At 32.9% G+C, this 10,522-nt stretch overlaps 1 long non-coding RNA gene across 1 annotated transcript; it reads right to left on the bottom strand.

The window, feature by feature from the left end:
* Positions 1 to 8,395: 8,395 nt before the first annotated feature.
* Positions 8,396 to 9,180, bottom strand: LOC123655896. Its single transcript, XR_006743463.1, has 2 exons — positions 8,671 to 9,180; positions 8,396 to 8,583 (listed from the first exon to the last, which is right to left on the bottom strand). It is a non-coding gene; the product is annotated as an uncharacterized LOC123655896 (long non-coding RNA).
* Between the last annotated feature and the right edge of the window lie 1,342 nt (positions 9,181 to 10,522).

The raw sequence follows: 10,522 nt of genomic DNA, 5'->3' as shown, positions 1-10,522 counted from the left end.
TGGCTTATAAAATGTTATGCAGGATCAGCTCCCTCTAAAGCTACAATTTGTTGGTGGTATGCCGACTTCAAACGCGGTCGCATGGACACCAATAATGGGGAACGCTCAGGTCGTCCAAATGAAGCAGTGACTCAACAAAATATTAACCAAGTCCTCAAAACCGTATTGGAAGATCGGAAGGTAAAAGTGCGAGAGATAGCCGAGATAGTGAAGATTTCAGCTGGTAGTGTTTTCACTATTTTACATAAAAATTTGGCCATGAAAAAGCTTTTTTCTAAGTGGGTGCCGCGTTTGCTTACAACTAATCAAAAGGAACAACGTATCAATGATTCAGAGCGATGTTTGGCGCTGATGAATCATAATAAAAAGGCTTTTTTACGTCGGTATGTAACAATAGATGAAACCTGGATATACCATTTCACTCCGGAATCCAATCGGCAGGCAGCGGAGTGGAGAGCGGCTGGTGAAAGCCGTCCGAAGCGTCCAAAGACTCAGAAATCGGCCGGTAAGGTTATGGCGTCTATATTTTGGGATGCGCATGGAATACTTTTCATCGACTACCTTGAAAAGGGGCAAAATATAAATAGTGACTATTACATGTGCTTATTGGAGCGATTGAAGTACGAAATTGCGGATAAACGGCCTCACATGAACAAAAAGAAAGTGGTGATTCACCAGGACAACGCGTCTTGTCACAAGTCCGTGAGAACGATGGCCAAAATTAACGAATTGGGCTTCGAATTGCTTCCTCATCCCCCTTATTCGCCAGACTTGGCCCCCAGCGATTACTGGCTGTTTGCAGACCTCAAAAAAATGCTTCAGGGTAAGAAATTTGACTCAAATAGTGAAGTTATCGCAGCAACGGAGGCTTATTTTGAAGCCAAAGACAAATCGTTCTACACATATGGGATAGAAAAGTTAGAAAAGCGTTGGAGGGACTGTATCGCTCTTGGAGGAGACTATGTTGGTGAATAAAAATTAATTTTATAAAAAAGACCTTTTTTTAGTACTTAGTCTCGGGACTTATTGACCCACGTGTTATATATATATATATATATATATATATATATATATATAGAAAATTGCACATTTATAATGTAAGATTTAGATTTAAATTAATCTTTTTACGTTTTAAAGAGCATTCAATTTATTTTTAAGAAATATATTCAGCATACGAGCATATTTTGTAAAAAAGAAAAAAATGTATACATTTTTTATTACAGTGCAATTATTTTTTGAAAGAATCATTGAAAATGTTATTAAAAATTTTCAAAGACAAATTATGGTCATCTCATTTCTCTAAAATGATAAAATAAATTGTAAATCTGAGATATTAATAATTTTGTTAGAAAATTAGAATTAATGTTTAAGTACACTTAACATTCCTTTTGTCACTCGATTACTATTCCTAACTGACAGTATTATCTATATATAAAAATCAATTGCTGTTCGTTAGTCTCGCTAAAACTCGAGAACGGCTGAACGGATTTATCTTATCTTGGTCTTGAAAGGAGGTCTAGGAAAGGTTTAAAAGGTGAGGAAAATTCGAATAATTTCCGGGAAAACCCTAAAAACAGCCCTTTTCTTTTTCCCATACAAACGTTTTCTAACTTAAATGTAGAGTCAATTTGAACTTTATTGCTATTCAATAAAATTCATGTTAAATAATATATTAGGGCGCATTTTACGTAAGTTATGATTAAATTGATCTTAATCGTAGACCGCGTTTTAATTAACATACAGTAAAAGTGGTATTAACTAGCTATTTCACATTACTTATTATATTCTTGCGGGGGCGGTAACAATGGAAAATTCCCGTTTTTAAACTATAGCTCCTATCAACTCCAAATTTGGTACCAATCTCCTATATATGTGACATAGAAATGATCAATGCGCGGATTTTAGGATTACTCATACCCAATAAGAATTTCGGGGGTGGGCGTGACAATGAAATTTTAAATGTATACCGAAACTACTGAACCAATTTTTATCAAATTTTTTAAGCATCTGTAATTTGGTCTAACTTGGAAAATATGGTAGTTTTTATCTCAATTGGACCCGATAGGTGGCGCTGCTATCGGTAAGTAACTCTGAAACTAGTGAACCAATTTTTATCAAGTTTTGTAAGCATCTGTAATTTGGTCTAACTTGGAAAATATGGTAGTTTTTATCTCAATTGGATCCGAAAGGTGGCGCTGCTATCGGTATGTACGCTATCAAATTTGGTAGCTGTTTTCCGGGCAGGACAACGTCTGCCGGGTCCGCTAGTATATATAATGATTGCATAAGCATATAATCAGTCCCTCAATGCATCGCTAGTAAATTGAACCTTACCACACATAATAAAAAAAGTTCTAATTGTACATAAATATTGAATAATGGCTTTAATATGAAGTGTATGTGTGGCAGAAAAGTAGCATCGCGTAAGCATAATATATACAATTATAAACTCTCTCAGTAATAGCTAAACATATAATGCTAAAATTAAACCAGCGGTTCCTGAGACTATTAAGTTTAAATGAACTCTTTCGTCGTTATTGTAACTTACAAAACAATTTTATATATTCAAATTTGCTTGTCGTCACCAACGAAGAAAGTTTACAAAGTTTCAAGATGACAGCTGAACTGGTGAAAACAATTTTATTTACACAACTTTGGAAAGAGGTGAGATGTGGTGTTGACACTCATATTTTTTGGCTGTTTCAAAAATATCTATAATTTGATAATAATGGTATGTACACGATATCTTTGACAATTAGAAATTATTCACAATAGAAGGGTGTTACACTATGTGCAGTCATATATCCATCATATTTGATAATCAAATTTAAGGGAAATGGAAGAAAACCGTAGAAACCAAAGTACTTCAATTTACCGCTAAAAATTAGGGAGCTGTGTCCTAAGAATTCTAAAAACATAATCTGAAAGAATAACCATAAAATTTTTTAAATGAAAATTCTCTTAAATCCAAATTTAACAGAACAAGAGTGACAATGTCTTAAATCTGCGGATCGATAAATAATTAGACGGTCACTGCTTCAGAAAAATGAACGTGAAACTTTGCAAATTTCATAGAAAATGAGACATTTATATCTACTATCAGGCAGTGAAGCTGACTGGGAAAATGTGTAAACTAGAAGTACTTAAAAGTATTTTAAAAACATAGAAACCAGTCTTTCAATTAAATAAAACGTAAAAAAAAAAACAACTAGGATAAGTTCGCTCTGCTCGTAATTCGAATTTGAATACAAAATGACGTCTGCCTTTAATCAAGCTGCATACTTTTACATTTGGTTTAGAGAGACGGAGAAAAATTAAACGAAAAATGCATCATCTTTTGCCTGACTAGGAGTTAATTATTTTTAACCACATAATTTTGTAATTGAATCATGTAACATAATTTATTTAATTTTAGTTGTTTCAGAAAAAAATATCGTAAATTTAATTACAATTTTTGTTTACAAAGTTTTACTTCATATACAATGACATGGTCGTATTTTTTACATAAAACGGAGTGAAATAAAAAAAAAAACACACTATATCACTTCAGCCTATCGTAGTCTACTGCTGGACATAGGACTCCCCAGGTTCGCGCTAGTCATCCCGGTTTTCCGCAATCGTCATCCAGCCTACACCGGTAATCTTACTGAAATCTACTTATGAAAGTCAAAATGTTTCCAGTAGACTGTGCATGCATTTCAAGGTATAATAATAATATTTATAAGGCTTAATTTAACTACCTAAAGACAGCGATAAAAATCGCATACGAAGTCGTTGGTACAGCTAACATTTCACAATACTATTGTATATATTATAAATTATTTATAATATAACTTAATTATGCGAATAAAAGTAGAAACGGAAAAAATCTGAGTATGTCGTTAGACGCACGCAAAGTGCATAAATTTTTTTAATCCACTAATTGTGTTTACAAAAGACAGTGGCAACGCTAATCGTGTGAAAATCCATATCCAAAGAATTAACATTAATCATTTATCTCTATCATCAGCAATTTCAGACTTAATCAAACTGATCACAACTCTAATCATCAATCACAATTTGGTCCGATTTGTTCGTGTACTACGAGGACTACGAGTATGTATGTTACAAAAACCTGCACAATGCCTTTTTGTTGGTATATAGTAGTTATCAAAGTTTCTCTTGTATATTGTCTATTGATTTCCTGTAATTTGTGTACGTGGAGCTGAAGGCGAATAGTGTTTTGACTCTTTATTTGCAGTCTTCACATGGCTTAGGTACTTTTTGAATGTGTTAAGACAGTTCCTAATATTTGTATGTACAATTATTTGTGTTATAGATTTACACCAAAATTATTAAAACAAAAAAAAAAAAAAAAAACTTTTTTTTTCATATAATACTGTAATAAAAATAAATATTGTAAAGATTAACATTGTTTCGGGTTTTAAATAAATTAAAACATGAAACAAAAAAAAAACTATTAATGTGATATCTCTATCCTTTATTCACATGCATTAGATTTTATAGAAACTATTCTTTTTTTGAACGAGCAGTTATAAAAAATATTTTATATGTACTACTTAAGCAGTTAGTTTATATTACAGAGTAATTTTGTACAAGCAATCTGCAAATGTAATTTAACCCTTGCGTGTACAGTTCTGTCCGATATTTTCACTTCAATTTCTTTGATAGTCCACGCAATTGCTTCCAAGATCCCTCCCAGATGTCGTGAGGAGATAAACAAAACATTTTATCGTTCGAGCGTTTAACGGGTTGAAATTGTGGACTGGTTATCTAATATAATATAACTACACACAGATGTTTATACCAGCTTCACTCCTCTAAAATTAACTGTTAATGCCATTATAATATTACTTTAATTTTATGTGTGCGTTCAATCACATTATATTTTGTGTTTCCTTTTCGTGTCGATCTTAATCAAACCGTAATATTTTATTGTTATGTTAATATTTACCGATTAAAATACAATAATATAATATTTACGATTTATTAAATAAAATAGTATTAATGCATTATAATTATCTAGGTATAATTTGTTATAACTTCATATTTATAGTCAGAGTATTAAATAAAGTAAAATTCCAAAATTACTAATTATCAACATTGAGATATTTAAACGAAAGATACAGTTGACAGATAGTCCTAGAATCAACCCTTTTCAAGCCTCGACGTCGTTTTCATTTAAGCATTATTAAATTTTATAACGCCATAATTTAACTAAAATATAAACATGATTAAGCCCTGGACTTTAATGAACAGGACAATTTATAGACAGTTATTTCATCAAGTTATTCTAAAAGACCCTTGTAATTGGACTTTGAATGGGGTAATATTTTGAATAGAAGTAGACTATCAATTAATTTTGATACGAATCTTGAAGATAGCAGCTTGTGATATTGATGACTTAATTTTTATTCTTAAAAACTTTAAAATTAAACAACTTTAAAGGTTAATAATATTGTATAATAATAATAATAGTGTCTGAGTACTTTTTAATAAACTTAACTGATTTGTTACGTAATCTTATTCTATATATATAAAGATATACAGATATATATATAGTCATTGACTCATCATGAAATCTTAAAAACTGCTGGATGCAATAAAAATAAAATTTGACAGAGAAGTAGTTAATAGACCGCCAAAAAGGGATTTTTTGATGAGGCTGGATTAAAGGAGTCTAAAGGCTTTTACAAGTCTTGTATTTTTTGCGTTACATGTTTGGAATATGACATAAAGATAGTTAATAGTTAGCAGACGTTCCCAATAAACAGATTTCGCGACTAGGGCTGCAATAAAGATGTCTAAGATCTCTGGAGATTTTTTATAACATACCATTTTTTTGCTACAAGCTTGAAATTTGTCAGAGAGATAGTTAGTCCACTGAGAACAAACTTTGCGACAGGACCGCGGTTAAGGTGGCCTAAAGTTAAAAGCAAGTTTTTATGAAATCCCGTCAGTTTTTGTTCGCCAAATATTTACTACAAGTTTATAGTTTAAAGACGTTTACTTATAGCTGATTTTGAAACATTACACGTCTAAGGGGTGAAATAGGGGTTGAAATTATGTATGACAAGTGCGTCATTTTTTAATTATAAGCATGAAACTTAATTTTTGGACTGTTTGAACACTATATCATCATTAGTGAAGGATCTATCTTTAAAGTGGTGAAATGTTTGAAATGAAAAGTTCATCGATTTCAAGCTGGAAACGTCAAATATTAAGTCTGGACTACTGGATTAGTAAACACGTATTTTATCTTCGTAAAAATTCTAACCTCAGGAAGTCCATCATTTCCATCCGGAGTCCATCAGGAGCTAGAACCTTGAAAAATTTTCCTTAGGTTTTGATCACAAATATATAAATATGTTTTTCAGTATTTTTGAAATCGACGTAAAATCACTTACGTTAAAAAAATTACATTTTACACAAAAGAACGTCTAATTTTTTCATAAACCGTTATTTCAAGACTGCTTTTGAAAAAACGAGTAGCAGCGTCTTCGGTGCGACAAAGCCAACCCTGCTGTCACTAACTCAACCAGCGTGTTGACTATGAGTAAAACATATGAGTTCACGCAGCTTTCGACGTGAACTTGGGGAGGCCTATGTCCAGCTATGGACTGCGATAGGCTGAAGTGATGAAACCTAACATAAATAAGTATTACAGCGTTTGTGGAAATTCTTTATGGTAAAATAGGAAGGTAGTTCGTAATACTCAAATTACCCAAAAATTACTTAAGAAGACCTAAGGGAAGACTGTTTTTCGTACGACTGTTCCACGAAGCGTGATAGAGATCGCTCTCGATGCAGCAGTCTGGTAGTTCTAGCGCACGAAAGGTAAACTATAAATATGGTACAAAGACTTGACTAGCCCGTTGGCGTAGTTTGTAGTGCTTTCTGCTCCGAGGGTTGTGTGTTCGATTCCTACCCCGAGTCTGGGTGTAATATAAATATTTATTTATATATTTATATATGTATTATTTATAAGTATGTATATCGAAAAAAAAAATGTAGCTATATACCAGTCGGCTGTTACCTATAACACAAGCATTAAGTTGCTTACTTTAGGAACAGATGACCGTGTGTGTATTGTGTATATGTATAAAAAAAGAGGTCCTACATTGTTGTAATACGAGTATAGTGATTATCTACTACTTTCTCCACTTTGTAAATATTATCAAATTCTACGCGAGTGAATCCGCGGGTCACTGCTAGTTTATATATACATTTATAATTGAAGAAAACCCTATAGTCTAACTTTGATAACTGATGGTTACATAATGGTTATTAATTAAATGCTTCGATATTTAAACTCCTGTGCGGCAGATCGAACTTAAACATTTCTCTGCTCCGTGTTTGACTGTAAATATTAAGGCACTTAATGAAACAGAATATTGTGAGTCGATATTTATATAGTCGAAAAAATTGTATGCAAAAGATAATTTAATTAATTAAATAATAGTTAAAAGTTTTTAAGCTTTCACAGTTACTATCGACACTTTTAATTATCTGGGATCTACTGCGCTTGTCATTTTGAAAATCCCGATATTCCGTTGACGTAGCAGTCGTCAAAGTCTCGTGGAATCGCAATGGGAAGTCACCAAATGACCAGCGCGGAGGTCCCGTATTTGTAAAAGGAAATATAGTTAAATAGGCCTTTTGTACCTAATGATATTTTGTTAAAATTAATCTGCTATGTATTATTATTTCTGTTTTGGTGTAAAATAAAGTGTATTGTTTTGTTATGTTATAGTTATGGTAGCTCAAAGCATGGGAACAATAGAATGGAAAAATAGTTTGATCATATTACATAACACGAATTATATCATACCGTAAGCAATGCAGAGCCAGCAATTTTTTTTTAATATGAAGCTTTATGAGATAATAATTTAATTGATCAGAGTATACAATTCTGTTTTGTTATTTAATTGGTTTATATTACAAAGTTAAATGATAATAATACATCTACTAGTTTTTTCCTGTTTTAAATCTCTCACACAGAATGTACGCCAGTTTCAATTAAGTATGTAAATGTCACGAAGTATATTGAATAGTGTTTGTTTATGTACTTAAGTGTATAACAATGTTCTAATCTACATAATGTAAATATCACGTATTTTCATTCACTTCGATATACATGTTTTGACTGTCAATTTTGTTTTCAATTTTATAACTAAATAATCATATTTTAAGGGCTTATGTTTTTAACGTGAATAAAAAAAATATACATATTAAATTGCTAATAATTTAATTTAGATGAAGTGTGGGAAACTCTAAAAAGAGACACAAATTAATATGGATTAGTTTTAGTGTTATTAAATTTACCTTTAAAATATATTATATACTTTTTTGTTTTTTTTTTTTCGGCGGGTAGACACGAAAGTATAAAGACGTATTTTTTGGTGCTCCTATTTATTTTTAATTATATTTTACTATATAGATATATGTGCAAAAGTTAAGTTACTACAGTGTAAGTTGACTCTCTCCACACTCTTTCACACTAATTTGAAAACAAAGTGCCACAATGAACTCCTCAATCGAACATCTTCAGAAGAATATGGAGGAACTGTCTTCAATGGTTACCTGCAGGATGGAAGATTTTGAAAAGAATCTTTCACTATCCACTACAGCAACCCCAACTGTTAAATCACTGGCGGCAGACTACTATACCTTCAAAACCCTGGTATGGAAAACTCTGTCCTTGCTTAAGTCCCAAATTGAACTGTTGGCTCAAGGCATGGATCGAATTGAGACACAATCCCGCAAGAAACTTCTTCTGTTCCATGGTATAAAAGAAGACAAGGATGAAGATGTGCAGAAAAGAGTCCTTGCAGTGTTATCTAACCAAATGAAGATACCTGACATAAAAGTAGAACATCTTAGTTCTTGCCACAGACTTGGCACTAAAAAGGACTCTGCACGGCCCATACTTGTTCGTTTTTCAAACATGCAGCTTCGCTCTAAAGCGTGGAAAGCTAAAACCAGTTTAAAAGGTACTAAGGTCACAATTACCGAGTTTTTAACTAAGACCCGGCAAGACATATTTGTGGCAGCTCGCAATTATTTTGGCATGAAAAAATGCTGGACGGCTGATGGAGCTATTGTGATTTTATTCCCAGACAAGTCCCGAAAGAAAGTTACTACGATGTCGGAGCTGCAACAAATAAAATCGCAACATCAAAAAAATGAGCAGTCTTCTGACAATTAGTAATTACCTTGTTTATGTATTTCACTCAGTTCATTACTAACAGTTCAACCTTTGTTAATTTGAATGCTGGGTAATCATAACTTTTGTTTTTTCTGATTATCTTTCTTTGTTGTTTTATTATGTTTCATTAATATTTAGATTCACCGTATACATTTGGCAAATTTTATATTGTTTACTGTCATCTGTCAGTTGTCACTACAGATTAGTTAACATCTTTCAAATTGCGTTTTGTTACTACTTAAACTTAAGTTATTTTTGTTCATTTATTTATCTCTTTTTAAGTTTTTCGTTTAGTGTGAAAATTGGACATATTTTATATTTAAGTGGTTAGTCAGCTTATGCATGAGAAAAAGTGTTGCTTTTTAGTTGTTCATCATCATCATCATCATCATCATTACAGCCTATACAGTCCACTGCTGGACATAGGCCTCCACAAGTTTACGCTAAAAATAACGTGAACTCATGTGTTTTGCCCATAGTCACCACGCTGGGCAGGCGGGTTGGTGACCGCAGTACTGGCTTTGTCGCACCGAAGACGCTGCTGCCCGTCTTCGGCCTGTGTATTTCAAAGCCAGCAGTTGGATGGTTATCCCGCCATCGGTCGGCTTCTTAAGTTCCAAGGTGGTTGTGGAACCTTGTTATCCCTTAGTCGCCTCTTACGACAGCCACGGGAAGAGAGGGGGTGGCTAAATTCTTTAGTGCCGTAGCCACACAGCACATTTAGTTGTTATTATTATTCTATTAATATTTTTTGTTTTTAATTTTTTTTGACACTTTTTTTATTATTATTATTTAATTTACAATACCTTTTTTTTTTTTGTGCATTAGTTTTTTTATTTGTATATAGTATATTTATACATATTTAATTTAGTGTTTATGTTTAATATATATTATGTTTTGTGATGATGATGATTACATTACCTGCTCCTCAGACGATTACGCAAGCGCCGAAAATAGTTTTGATTCTTCTAGTTCTGTTTCGGACTTACTAGAAGAGAAATTATCAAAAGCATTTCCTGATAACCTTAACTCCCTCTACTTTGTGCATATCAACGCGCAGAGCATTATGTCTCATTATTCAGACCTTCTCACATCCTTTAGCACTGGCAAAATCGACGGTATCCTCGTATCTGAAACCTGGCTTAAGCCCTCAATCCCATCCACTTTCTGCTCTCTACCCGGCTTCCAGTTGTATCGGAATGATTGGAGGTGTTGGCATTTACCTACGCAGCCACATCCCCGCCAGTGTTGTTTGCCACTCTAGCCCTCAGAGTCCTCTTGAATATCTGTTCTTGCAACTGGTAGTCCGTCACA

Source organism: Melitaea cinxia, chromosome 8 (genome assembly GCF_905220565.1).
Source record: "Melitaea cinxia chromosome 8, ilMelCinx1.1, whole genome shotgun sequence".
Taxonomy (NCBI): domain Eukaryota; kingdom Metazoa; phylum Arthropoda; class Insecta; order Lepidoptera; family Nymphalidae; genus Melitaea; species Melitaea cinxia.
The sequence above is the reverse complement of the archived record's forward strand: the minus strand, read 5'-3'. Positions and strand labels throughout refer to the sequence as shown.